General features: G+C 42.4%; 1 protein-coding gene across 2 annotated transcripts in view; it reads right to left on the bottom strand.

Annotated features, from left to right (window-relative positions):
• The window catches only part of adamtsl3 (ADAMTS-like 3), a 114,772-nt gene that overhangs the window by 40,972 nt on the left and 61,291 nt on the right, over window positions 1-12,509 (bottom strand). The window lies entirely within an intron of this gene.

Raw genomic sequence — 12,509 nt, 5'->3', positions numbered from 1 at the left:
CACAACTTCACACATTTGTGTGTGTGTCTAAGTGTGTGTGTGTGTGTGTGTGTGTGTGTGTGTGTGTGTGTGTGTGTCAGACAGTCATAGAGTGGGAATAATGGCAGGCAGACAACTGTAAACCAATTTTCTTCCCCTTCTTTGATTCTTTCCATTTCTTCTGCTAATATCTCAAATTTCTGTCTCTCATATTCCTCGTTCCGATTTTTTCCACCTCTCCTGCCATTCTGTCTCTCCTCTGTCATTCCTGCTCATGCCACTGTTTCTCATTTCTTTTTTTAGCTCTGGAGTAGCTTTTCTCAAGCTTTTGCCAGAACTCTCATTTTGAATTATGTATTAAAAAAACGCTTTGGTATCTTTAGAGAAAAGAAGTCATGCACAGAAATGCTGACTCCACACTTCCATCTAAACAAAACTGACACATATATCTGGGAGCACATGACTTCATGTCCGGCTCCTGACTGTGTTTTGCTTTACAAGGAGTTACATGTGAGAGCCCCCGTGTTAAATCAGATGACATAGTCTGGTCAGTGAAGGTATCAGGATAGACTTCTCAGTCATGGTGACTTTTTTCTATTCCGTTATGACCTCAAGGTCTACTTCAATGGCTCCTTTCATAACATCTGGCAGGTTAAGCCGGTGAACATTTTCTCTGTGGAGGTGGGGAACAAGCCAGGTGTCCCCTGGAGGGACAATTCCTCTGGTTAGAGAGAAAAACAACTGGTAAGATGGACAGCTCTTGGCACAGTGGGACTATACTACGCACACTCGAGTAGCTTTTTTTTTTTTTTTTCAGTTTTCACTTTTTGCAACGGCAAAACACAAACGCCTCGAAACAGAGAGCTAAAAAAAGACACAGAGCGAGTCCAAGTCGGTGTCAGCTCGCTGGTGCCCCTTGATGTGACTTGCGAGGTAGCAGGCTATCACTCAGGCATCCGACCCCGGACGTTTCCAAAGACAATAAAAACTCTGTGCCCTTCGAATCAAGACTTCAAATCCACCTCCCAATCAAACAGCAAATCAAAAACCACATAATTGCTATCAATTAAGGCTGCAGGGAATGTGCTGCACTCCAGAGCAAACAGTCAGCAACCTTAATCACAACATCGGAGCGGATGTCTCGACACTTAACCAGTACACATAGACACTCATACAAACTTTTTATACTAGGTTCTACACAGCAAAGCCATTTTGGAGTCTTAACTCACTGCTGACAGTCTTGGGATTCGGCTTGTTTGATTTGGTAGTGGGGGAATGTCGGCGAATCGGGGAATTACCTAAAAACACGCACGAACGCACACTAATACACACTCAACTACCCACTTAACACCGGTGTGGAGGGGAGGGGAGTCGCGGACGTTTTTCACAGGCCGACACAGAAATCACACCCCCATGCACCCTTAATCCATAACCTTCTGATATTTGCTTTCAGAAGAAATCCTTCTCATATTTGCAAATGTACGACTACAGAAAATAAACCGTGGCATCGGTGATGTGCCCAGAGTTTAAAACCAAACACCCGAGGAGGAAATTAATGTGTTTGACTGACACTCACTTGGAGCCTGTTCTCTACCACAACATTGCTGGAGGTGTCTCCTCACAGTTTAAACAATAATCCATGAAGATGATGAGGTGAGAAAAATTGATATAGTGCATTGTTATTTTACACACAAGGAAGGTTGGGATATTAGGTTGCATGGGGGAAGTATGCAAGTGGTTGAGAGGATTAGGGGAATGGATTGTCCATAGACAAATATTCAAGTGTTTTAAAGGATAATTCTCACTGCTCTACTTTTGGCCTTCACTCCTATCAACTATGATAACACTGCAGGCCATAATCACTGGCATCTGGGAACAAGGTAAATCAGCGAGGCCTGATGGGACATGAAGTGAGCGATCAGATAGGCAGACAGATTGTAAACAAGCCAACAGTTTAGCTAGATGAGCTAAATCACTTCATGTGTCTGAACACGGCTACAGTAAAGACAGTGGCTCAGTGCTGTTGGGTTATCATTTTATAGATGGGAGGTTTGTTTATATTAAGTTACTGTAATACACAACATGTGTTTTTATCTAGAGTGATGTTGCTATGTAAATCACCTACAAGGAGGACAGACTCTTATTATCTCATCTCATAGTATATAACTTGATAACAGATTAAAAACCCATAGTAGAATCTGAAGTGCATTTATCAAAAATATCAATATGACAAACTTCTTTATGATATCCCATGTTGCAACCATTTAACTTGTGCATTATTAGTTGATTAAAACATACATATTCTAATGTGTATATCTTATTGATTTCTAATTAATTTTGAGCACATCTATGATATGGACTCCCACTTACTTCATATGGGTTTGACAGTAACTGTATGTCGGTATAAGAAGTTGTTTTAATTTGCATAGATATGCTTTGTATATGCTATTTATATGTGCTTTCATTTTATATACTTAAAGCAGAAGTAAGCGGAATGTTTGTGTTAATATAAGTCTTAAATAGTTATATCTTCCGATCACTTCTATAGAGTGTTTGGACCGAAACACGGGTCTGTCAGTCACTCTGCTCTGCTGTAAGCCGAGGAGAAAACTTTCCTTGTATCCTACAACCTTTATCCAATGAGGAGAGAGAACGGCATAAAGGGGCAGTCCTCTCTGTGTGTGCAGCCAAGGGATGCGCATGAATGTGGTGACGTAGGGACGAGGGCGGGGACTGCTAACTCCATCCGCTGACAGGAAGTTAGCCAAAACCACCGGATCGCTTACTTCTGCTTTAAAGCAGAAGTAAGTGATATATTTGTGTTAATATAAGTCTTAAATAGTTATATCTTCCGACAGCAATCATTTACATAGAGTGTTTGGTCTGAAACACGGGTCGGTCAGTCCCTCTGCTCTGCTCTGAGCCGAAGAGAAAACATTTATCGTATCCTACAGTTTTTATCCAATGAGGAGAGAGAACGGCATGCAGGGCTGTGTGTGCAGCCAAGGGACGCCGTGAATGTGGCGACGTAGGGACGAGGACTGTTATGGTGCGTTCAAGGAAACTCATATTTTTCCGACCGTGAAGTGGTACCAGTTCGATCTGGTACGAGTTCACCGGTCGGAAGTTACGAGTGGCCGTTATAGTGACTTTCACCGGTAAAACAGGTCGGAAAAACACGAGTGGGTTGCCTGGAACGCTACAAAGTCGTAAGTTGTGACTTGAAGCTGTAATTTACGATTTCAAAAGCCTGCCTGGAACGCAGCATTAGCGAAAACGACCGGACCACTTACTTCTGCTTTAAGTTCAATATATCTTTATATGTTACATTTTGCAATGGGTTCAAAATTCTGAGATGTATTTTTCCTGTAGAACCTACTTCAGTTGTGGACCGCCTGGCCGAGCAGCACTGCAATCTGGAGTGCCATGCTGTTAGCATGTAGCATGTTAAACTATATTCAAAGCCACCGTTGTCTTCTATTGAGCAATAAAATAAAAATATCAAATATAAATCATAAAGAATCCAGAAATAAGAAGGAACCATTGTCCAAATAGAAACAGAAAGTAAAATATTACTTGTCAACTTAAAGGAATAGTTCACCAAAAAATGAAATTCAGTCATTATTGACCCACCCTCATGCTGATGAATACTCTAGAGTAGTTTTTTATTCCTCAAAGTGCATCTGGAGACCCAGGAGGCCGGTTCGTAGTCCAACGAAAATTTTATATGAGAGTCAATAGCGCCCGACACAAAAAGTCCATAAAACTACACAAAAACCCTCTAATATTCCTCCACACTGCTCTCCCACTGCAATCCAAGTGTCCTGAAGGGAAATAGTCCAGAGTTTACTCGAAACGACTTGATTTAGGACAGTTTAAACTAAATTTCTTTTTTTGGTGAACTATGCCTTTAAGAGCACAGTGTAGAAAGTTGGATCACACTGTTAAAAGACCATTGTCCTGTTGCTGGTTATTTCAGCAGAGTAAGGGTAAACTGACAGTAGAGAAGTTCTCTCAGGCAAAATACAGCATAAATGTAAAGTGAAATGTTTTTCAGGTCTTGTAAAGGGACACCAAGTAGAGTTTCCAAGCAGCAGAAGTTTAACTGATCCTTTCCTCTACTCCTCAGATGCAGAATAAAAAGTCAAATTAAAAGATTGCAGTATTACGGGGTGATGACCTGACTTAACAGGCCCCGAGCTCTCAGAAAGAGAGACAGGTGAAGCTAAGGTTACCAGGGAATGACATTAAGTTACACTTAGAGTCCAAACCTTGGCTCCCACGAGAAGCCTTAAGTGATTCAGGCGGGATAAATGGTAGCCTCCCACTACCTCCACAAACGACGTATGTGCTCCAGGCATGATTTACAGCAAAGCCATTGTTTAAAAAGCTTTCTGGGCCACAATATAAAATGTTTTACCAGGTCAGGGATTTTACGACCTGCAGCTGAAAATCAACCACACTTCCCGGTCTCTAGAAAAACCGGAGGATTAAAATGAAGATGTAATTCCCCGACAATCAGCTAAAACCAATTTAAGCCAGATGGGAGGTGAACTACAAGTTGGGACTATTACAGCTAAAACATGTGTTTTAAAATCCTCCCTAAATATTTTCTCCTTTGTCTTTGATCATGAGCACTTTTGTTCCTCGTAGCATTTATTCCCTTCACATCCCCAGAGTCCAAGTGTTCCTTTTATTAACTCCCTGATTGGGATTATTTACTATTCAATACTTGATGTAGAGCTGCAGTCAATTGGATTGCTGAGTCTTGAATGTGATAGTAATATTTGGTTTCAGTATTTGGTGGTAATCTGAAGATGACAGATTTACAGAGCCATAAACACACCTTCTGAGGATACTGTATCATGGCTGAGGTGGGAGGAAGAACAGTGCTGCGTTCAGGGCCATTTTAGGGATAAATAATGTGCTCGAGGGAAAGACAAACGCCAACTTGGCCTCCGACGGACCCATCTCTGCTGGCATGGAGTCCGGTAGACCTTCTGACTGGAACTCCCCACAGCTCTGCAGAGGAAGACATTTGTTCTGCCTGGAAATTGGTCCCAGAACTTTTTTACAGCATGAATGAAAACAAAATGATTTGTTTCTCAGAATAGCAGGCGCATAATAAGGTCTTGTCAGCTTGCATAGCCCCGGAACATCCAGTGAGGTCGTGTTGGATGGCTTCACAACGGAGGTTTAACACATTTTACATCTGCTACAATAGCAGGTAAAAGACTATACAGTAAAGTTAACAATATCGTCAGTGTGTTGTAAATGAATGAAATGAATCAGATATCTGTTTTGATAACAAAGAGGTTCCTAGTGGAGGCGTATGTACTCACTTTAACAAGACTCAGGGCCGAGGGTAATGCTAGTAGCTCTGTGAGGCTGCAATTAACAAGTTACAGAAGTGCTTTAAAGGGACGACGAGGACTTTCGGAAAGCAAAGTGTTTTCACACTACATTTCCCATGAGCCTCTGCGCGCACTGTGAAATTCTTGGACCTTTGCAAGACGGACGAAAGCATTTGTCAAGAATGTTTTAATTAATTAAGAAGGAAAGTCAGAGGTTGGAAGACGATCAGATAACGTAGTTCTGACCATAAACGATGCCAACTAGCGATCCGGCGGTGTTATTCCCATGACCCGCTGGGCAGCGTCCGGGAAACCGAAACTAGGAAATGTTGGGCGAGTCGACCACTAAATAATATCAAAATAACTATAAAGATAAAACAATATATTTATCAAAAATTGACCCATTAACAAGAGTGGGTAATGTAGAATGATCCACATTAATATGAGACTCTTTTATAACCAAAAGCAAACTCCTTGGGGTCTATTTAAGGTGATTGTTAGCATTAGCATGCTAGCATTTTCACATTGACAATGCTAACATTCTGATGTTATATCATAACACAAACAAAGAGCAGCTGGGACTGATGGGAACTCAATTAATTGTGATGTAGACGTCTCATGATTGGATGATACATGATGCAACCAACGCCTGTCAGCAAATCGACCTTCTGACCCCTTTTAGTTATCAATCATTGGTGCATTACTACACACCGCATCGTACTGTAAGACCCCACTTTCATTTTTATCTCAGCTATATATACTTTTAAACTTTTGTGATTGTATCTTGCATCATGGTAAAAAAGAAAAAATCAGTTGACCAACAAACACCAGTTGTCCTCAGACTCACCTCTGTGTTGGCCATGATCACACTCACACACACACATACACACAGAAGCACCATGCACACGTGCCAATCCAGGAGTTTTTGAAAGCAGAGAGAATACACAGGTTTTAGGGTTAACAATGACTTTAGTATAGTAAATAAAAATAAAAAATAATTTATCTGTAAACATATTATTTCTCAAGAAACATGAAGAATAATATGAGCAGAGAACCTTGCTCATATTACCTTGCACCTGCAACCAAAACAATATTTTATAATAATTTACTGTAATCTTTATAGAGACGTTTTGAATAAGCCAGAAACCACAATCTGCTCCCACCTGAGAAAACCTCCAGACCTCCGCACGCTGCAGCGCTAAGGTGGAACGGGGGCACGTAATTAAGAATCAGCAGTGACATTTACTGCTTCCTGAGACGGCGTTCATACGTTCTCAACGCAGAGCTTTTCCCATTAGCACATCCAGGAGAGCTCATATGTTTTAGCAGCTTTCTGGTGAATGCACAGGCTGACTCCATCATGGTCCCACTATACCCCCTCTACCCCCCCACCCAAACACACACACATACACACACACACATGCTTCCCTGCTTAACGCAACCGCGGCCACTGTGGCGTTTTAAAGAGGGTATGACAGGAGGGGATGGGCATAAATTAGCCGTGTAAAGCCGCTGGAGTCGACTAAACCGGTCCGCCAAGGTGGGCTGGAAGGAAACGGGGAGCGTGGGACCCGGATCCAGATCTGGGCAGACGCTAAGCACCTTGGCTTATTTATGAACTCCCAGCCAGCATCGGGCTTGACTGATCCCCTGTGCTTCAAAACGGAGACCTCGTTGCCATATCATCTGGATATCATAGCTTTTCAACAGTTTAAATACAGTTTCTGAAAACTCAATGCAAATCAATAACACTATCTGACTTTAAACCAACTATAATCAATATTTTTATATCAGCAGTGGAGCATTTAAATAACTCTGAGGTCAAAGGGGTTAGTCAAAGTGATGGACCCACAGAGAACGATCAACTCCTTCAGCTCTCTGCAGCCTTTTTCCATTCTTTTTTAATGCGTAACAACTTTATTGTTTTGCTTCACCATCACCACTCAGTACAATATTTTCAGACACGGCTTGGAAAACCCGTTTGTGACTATCTAATAAAAGCACATCGGGCGTAAACTAAAGAACCAAATATTCCCTCCTTGGAGATGGCGTGGACCAAAACAGAGCTACGGAGGCTGAGCAGCGAGAACACTGGACTTTGTGCGACGGCCAGAAACATGGCTCCAAATGAAAGCATCCATATGTGCTGGATGTCTACACAAGACTGTTCGCTGGTTGACAATATGTCATGTTTTCAACTTCCCTAAGTGGCTAAAAATTCAATTATTTATACACATAAAGCCAGAATAAATATAAAGACATTTCAAAGCTACTCCAGAGTTCACTTAACCTCTCGTTTGACCTGGTTGATGCTGTTACAATAGTTCAGACATGTATTATGTATTATGCTATGTTAAATTGAATGGAAATAACAATAATGACAACAGTGGTTGACTTTGCTGTGTGCTGGGTGGCTGTATGAGAAACTAAACAGCAGACATCACTGCTCCATCTGGGCCTGTTCACATTGGACACGCGTCCTGCTCTTGTCATCCCTTTCCCCCTCTGCACTCCTTCCTGTCTGAGAGACTAATTGGTTTTGGTTTCCTCACGCATTTCCAAATAAATTACTCACATGTTACTTGCAGGCTGTTGAACTGTGGGGGTCATTTTGTTTCTGTTGTTGATGAAAAGATGGAGCTCAAATAGAGGAGTGCTTCCTAGTTAAGAAGAATAACACTACAACACAGTGATGGCAGCGGCTATAAATCAATTCATAAACATGAGTGTCGTGGAGTTTCTGTTGTTCTTTCCAGATGAAATAAATAAGTTTGGAGAAGAACAAGGGGCATAAATATTCACTTTTCACAGAGGGAGCTTTCCTCTCATGTCCTACCAGCACAACACATGTGAGGATCAGGGATTCTCCTGGAGTTTGAAAGGGACTGAAATGTGTCACAGCTCAAAGCTCATTACTTGGCAGCACTTTGGAGAATGACCGAACAGCTCAGCCACTGTGACGGCAATCACAGTTTGGATTAGGACCAATTCCGTCCTCTTGACTTCACTGAACATCTTAAAAACAGCCCCGACTCATCTTGAAAAAAAAAAATCCACTGGATGTTTTTCTTATTAAGTAGTTTGATAACTCAATCCTCCGCTTTAAAGGACCATCTAATTGAACTCACTCCGAGGTAATTAGGATCAGTTTCTGTGCCTCTTGATGAATATACAGACCGTGTTCAGGAGGGGCTTTCTGGGAAATGTTGAGTTATAATGAAAAGATATTGCAGCCATTTGCAGCAGCAATTTGCAGTAATCAACACTGTGAAACCAAAGATTTTTGGCTGCAACAGCCTCCATCAGGATTTCACAACTGTAAATATGACATCCACGATCATGTCAGGATCCACGGCTTCTCTACAAAAGGCTGATCTGTGGGAGAAATTAACAGCCACTGGTGCCAAAACCTTAATGGATAACAGCAGAAAATCCTCAAAAACATGGAAAACTTTGTAATTTTCTGAAGAATACAGTTCATTTTAAGAAGAGACGTAGAGTCAATTTCCTGATTAGCCTCATTACTGCATCTATATAACATGAGAGTTAAGAGAAACCGAGTTCAAAGCTGTAAAACAGATCTTCCTGAACTCCTGACGTGAAACAGGATCTCTTGTTAACCTCGTTCATAATTGCAAAACGAGACACAACAGTTCACCAACGATTCTTTTCGAGCGCAGACACCGAGCAGCGACTCCAAAAAAAAAAAAAAAAAAAAGGGCACCTGGTTTGTCTCAGCAGCTTATTATGCATGATGTGCGAGTGTGGAGTATTTACACTCAAAGCGAGCTGAAGCTTTTCAAGCCACAAGAAGACGTGCCTGATCCCCCTGTATACGCTACACACAGCTAAGGTTTCAGTTTTTAACCCCAAAATTGAGTCACATCAGTAACATGTGTTTTTCATTGCGCAAAATGTATTGTGTGTTTTCTTTGGCTTGGAGACGATCAGAGAAAGTGATAGTAATATGATAAAGGTGGTCAAAGGAGGCTTTAACCCTTGGAGCGTCCTCGGGAACCTGACATTTTTTCACTTGGTTAAATAATGATGCAATAACAAGGAGAGCAAAGGGGCGTGTGTGCGCTTCAGTTCCTTGTAATGACCTGTACCTGACCTACAAATATGGAAAATATTAAAGAAGAAACGGATGACACCTCCAGCACATTGTTCCAATTCCCCTTTGAGAAACACAGAAATTCTCCAAATCTTTTATACGCATGCAATTAGATTTTCAGCAAAATACTTCTCGAGCAATTACTCATTCTCCGTTGAAGGCTAGTCTCAGGCTGAAACATGCTGGCTTTTATTATTGTTCAAATATGAACAAGACGGTTTTAAAATCTGTGAAAACTGCCCTGGACCTCGGTCTTCTCTCTACTCTGTTCGATTATGCAGATTTTTCTGATCAGTGTCTGCATGACGGAGGTTTCAAACAGAGAGGAAGTAGTCCAAAATAGTCTAGGTTATCATAACAGATTAGTACTGGTTCCTGCCAACTTCAAACATTCAGGACTGAGTGGAAGCATGGGCTCAAACAAGGCTCCGTATGATTCTAATGAAATCTGGAATAGCAAAAGAGATTGTGTGGATAAATTTGAACAATAAACAACAATGGTTTTAATGAACGACTGACTATGAGTAGAGATTGGATTCTAAGCAGAAAAGTCCATGTGAAACTCAGGACTCAAAGTTCCCAGAGTGTGCGAGAAACTGAAGTTGCAGATGTGTACACACACACACACACACACACACACACACACACACACACACACACACACACACACTCACACATTTTGATTCTGGCTCTCTTTTTTTCCTGCAAAAGCCAAAAAGATAAAAAATCCTAGTGGCTTATACTTTTCATGATTTCCTATAGGATACATGACATAAGCTCTTATGCAATATACCTCTCTATCCATAACCTAGCATGGTGCTGGGGGCGCTGACAGCTCTGTCAGCCACTTACACTTCAACACGTCAACTGGACTTTGTCGTGCAGCACCCACATCTAGAGGAGGGAAACGATCAATCACACTTCCGCGCTGCTGCAGCCCTGCAATCAAGCATTCCTCACCCATATGCTGCTGCAATCAGCTGAGGAACACACGGAGGATGCAGCTGATTCCAGAAGAGAGGAGAAGAAAAGACGACAAAAGGCGACACAGAGACAGATAGTGAAAGACAAGAGGAAAGAGTGGAAAAAGAAGTGACTCAGTTCAGCCAAACACATCCATTCCATCCGCTGCTCTCTCTCTCTCCCTGTCACTCCATCAAGTCATCTTGTCTCTTTCCATCCCTCTAGTATAAAGTTTACTGGATGGCGTCTCAGCTCGGTCTGTCCAAACCTATTGAGTAGATCACAGATCTATATGGAAAAGAGCACTCACACGCCTGCTGTCCCGCCCTTCTTTTCCAAAACCACTGGCATATCAAATACAGACTTCTCACTAGTAGGTCAACAAGGAAATATGGCCCACGGGACACATATTATGGTTTTTCACCAAAGCCTCAAGATAAACACGACTCAAACAAATGCCCGTCCTTCCCTCCAAATTTCCCCTCAGACTCCTCACCAACAGTGAAGAGGAGCTTTAAGACTCCTCTGGAAAGAAAGTGGAGAGAGGATGCTGTTGTAGCAAGGCGACGCCAAGATTCAGTAAAACTCAGAATCCAAGAACTGAAACCGCAAGATAATGGCAAAAGAAAATAGCTGACATCACTGCTGTGGATGTAACCAGAGATGAAACAGGGGAGGCATCCTCGCCAACTCAAGAGGAGGAATCAGTGGTGCCAAGTGAATGCTGTGCTGGGAGCGGCGAGGAGAGGACATTCAACTGTTTAACTGGTATTATCATTCTTCTTTATTACCCTGCGGCTGAGATATTACGAGCGGCTCCTTCTCCAAAGAGGAACGACGGCATCAGTCTTGAGTGAAACTGCCTCAAAAAAACACCCCCACGCCTTCACTGAAGTGACAAAACCCATGTGAGAGTGACTGTGTGAGCCTGAGCGTGCGTGTTAGCATGCCATGTAATACATCATTTCTTTAAACGCGCTTTGACAAAGCACAGTTTATCCTACAAAACTCACGCCTCGGGCCGCCTTTCTGTAATGTGGAAAGTACACCGGGGTTTCTCTTTCACAGTTTACAAAACAAAATCACCAAGTGCACGCTCATGAAAAGAAACCTCACATGTCCTAGTGTCGAGTTGCCCAGGTGATGGAGAGGGGAGAGGAAACATTTGGATGCATGACTGAAGAGTAACCGCACAGGAAAAGAGCTGCAATGGATCAGTGCACCCCCATCCCATCCCGCTCCCACATTAAAACCCCTCTACCCTGTTTTCCCTGGAGCTTCTCGGGGGCTTACAGCTGTTTAAACATGCTACTGTAATGAGCTCCCAACCAGCGAGGTGTTCGCACTGTTACACAGAGAGGAGAGGAGAGGAGAGGAGAGGAGAGGAGAGGAGAGGAGAGGAGAGGAGAGGAGAGGAGAGGAGAGGAGCAGCTTTCTATATTGAAATCTACTTTGAAACTGAGTTACAGACACAAAGTGGTTCATCCATCAAAAGGTGCTGAACGCCTGCCATTTAGACGTTCAACATTACATATATCTTCTCTGAGGGTGGGGAAAAAACAGAGGGAGAAGAAGAGAAAGCAAAACTGATTTCTGTTCAGAGATCACAGCTCAACAGCAGCATCTTGTGTCCGAGAGACAAAACTACAAGTCATTGTGACCCTCATCCTCATCCAGAGCAACAGCATCAAAATGACCTCCAGGCCACCAAGAGAGCAACCAATCAGGTGGCTGATAGTATTAGTCTGAGAAATGAAGAATGCTGCACGCTCAGCTCCAGTTGCAAGAGATTTATTGACAACGTTTGGGCCAGACGAGGCCTTTGTTAAGCCAAGTGTGGGGTGGCGAGGGGAGTGGCTAATGGAGCCTTCTGTGAGCAGGTGCACGCCTGTTGTCAATCTGCCACTAATCACCACATGCAAGCCTGTATTGAAAAAAAAGAGAGAAAGAAAAAGAGAAAAAAGGAAAAAAACTGCTTCACATAAAAGGAATACCCTAAATCCAAGAAAAACAAGAAATAACATTTTTGGAGAAACATTTTTTGAATGCTAGTGAGTGAAATAACAACACAATCTAGAGAATTAGGGGGGGTGGGTATA

The sequence above is a fragment of the Trachurus trachurus genome (genome assembly GCF_905171665.1).
Source record: "Trachurus trachurus genome assembly, chromosome: 18".
Taxonomy (NCBI): domain Eukaryota; kingdom Metazoa; phylum Chordata; class Actinopteri; order Carangiformes; family Carangidae; genus Trachurus; species Trachurus trachurus.
This window is presented reverse-complemented; position numbering and strand designations above follow the sequence as displayed.